This window comes from Esox lucius, chromosome 14 (genome assembly GCF_011004845.1).
Source record: "Esox lucius isolate fEsoLuc1 chromosome 14, fEsoLuc1.pri, whole genome shotgun sequence".
NCBI classification, from domain to species: domain Eukaryota; kingdom Metazoa; phylum Chordata; class Actinopteri; order Esociformes; family Esocidae; genus Esox; species Esox lucius.
Window position 1 is genome coordinate 10495343 of NC_047582.1, and position 2158 is coordinate 10497500.

Below are 2158 nucleotides of genomic sequence, written 5' to 3' on the forward strand. Positions count from 1 at the left end.
TGTCATCCATTGTTTCAGGTTTAACAGGAATGTAAGGAATTATAGAGGACAGATATTCTGCTGAAAGAGCCAACTTCGAACCTATGCTACAGCAATGTGTGCACCATAGTCACCAACTTTGTCTCAGTTAAATTGAACGGTCGTATACTGATTATACAAAATATGATTGTGTGTACAATGCTAAATGGCCAGTTCATCGTTCTTTTGAATGCTGATCGGCCAGCTTAAACTTCCCTAGTTATTTTTAAAATGTCTGTTTGCAATTTTGGGGCGGTGTTTTTCACATTATAGCCAGAATTACACATACAGGGCAAGTAAACAACAATATTTAATAGACCATTAACTTTAAAAAGTGAAGGGTAGGTACTTTAAGCACACATTTTAAGGTCAACTTTTGCCAATTGTTGTAGGTTGCTCATCACGGTTTCAGACTGGGCATCTGTACATGCACTTTGTGACTGCTGATTCAAAAAGGGCTTTAAAATACATTTGATTGTTTTAATGAAGAGAAAGTAATACCATCTGTTCAGTGAACCATTATATAAGGGGTTTGAACAACACAATAGTATTGTCAAAATACTTCCTACTGTCATCATGACTTAACAAAAGAAGTACAGATATCACTGTTGGTCTGTCTTTAGACATGTAGAAAGAATCATTTGAAATACATGTAAAATATACATTTGCCAAATAATATATTTCTTAACAAATGAATATATTCCAAATACATTTTGAGATGCATGTAATACCTTTAGAAATGCATAAAAAAACATTGTTTTGCAACTGTTTAATTTAATATGTATACTATAATCGCCATATATATATATATATATATATATATATATATACACACATAAATATATATATATATATATATATATATATATATATATATATATATATATATATATATATATTATACATTTTTCTTGTATAGGTTTGTCTTTGCAGACTTCTTTTTCAGTACATTCAAATAAACACTCCATGATAACTTGTAGGACAGAAATCAACCTAAAAGAGGAAGATGTCACACTCTTGTGAAATGAAAGTAAGCGCACATCCTGGCAGCAAGAGGGATATAGTGACAGATAATAATGACATTCACTTATATGCAGTGTATTTAAAAATATATATATGTTTGCATATCAACATTTGTGCCCTACATACTAAGAAATGACAAAGCTAACAATGATTCACATTATTTTGTTCTTATTTTAAGCAATAAACAACAGCATCCTTAATGACCTGAAATAACTACAGAAACTACAGGTGACCACACACACACACACACAGCTGACATACCCAGCTAAATATAAACATATGGAAACAACATATGAGGAAATAACTCTGTACAATAAGTAATAATAAATAGATTTAATCTGAGTTAAGGCCTAGCCAGCTAAAATTAACATTGACTCTAAGCTTCTCAAACTTCAGGGGAGCAGCCGGTAATTAGCAGCCAGTAATGTGTTATTTAACAGGAATATCTTCCTAATTTGCATTTCAGGTTTCCCTAAAAAATCTTACATTTCAACTATTGCAGCTTCTGCCTGGGCAGCGGACTCAACTGGTTCATGGTCTTTGCAGACTAAAAACGTCCAACAATACCACCTGCTGGAGACCTGAAACTAACATTCTTATCCATATTTGTTTTGTTGTGTGACTCCCTCTCAAGATAATATCAAGGCACAAAACACACTTTAAATATTTATGTGACATGTTAATGCAAACATATAACAATTGCTTCAGTGATTATATTACCTATATGATCAAAGAGATAAACCCAATTAAATGTTGTAATATTTCTTATAGTATTATTTTAGGGATATCAATAGGTGACATACGAGGTAAACCACCAAGATATATCAATGATTTTTATTAAGAGGAACCATCTCTGGATAAATCAATCTGTATCTATGAGCATCTATTCAAATAAAGGATTTCTCAACATCCTGTTAATCTACTGCATAATCCAATGAAAATCGTTCATTTTCCTGGATTCATACAATTTCTTCCGGTTGGAGAGAAAGTTCGCCTGTGCAGCACATAATCGAGATAGTCTGCAAAGGTCAGTGGTTTTTGAAGATCGTTTTGATTTATGGTTGTGTTATGATTTTCACACAGAAACCACTGTTTCAGTGAAAGTACGCGACATTTT

The 2158-nt window shown here is 32.3% G+C and overlaps 1 protein-coding gene across 2 annotated transcripts in view; it reads left to right on the forward strand.

Moving 5' to 3' along the window:
- The first annotated feature begins 1990 nt into the window (after positions 1-1990).
- The window catches only part of nnt (nicotinamide nucleotide transhydrogenase), a 37723-nt gene continuing 37555 nt past the window's right edge, over positions 1991-2158 (forward strand). Inside the window, exon 1 of one of the 2 annotated variants that reach the window (XM_010877277.3) lies at positions 1991-2068. The gene's annotated coding sequence lies outside the window, so the exon portion shown is untranslated. The remainder of the gene's footprint in view (positions 2069-2158) is intronic. The other variant, XM_010877278.3, reaches the window with a different exon arrangement.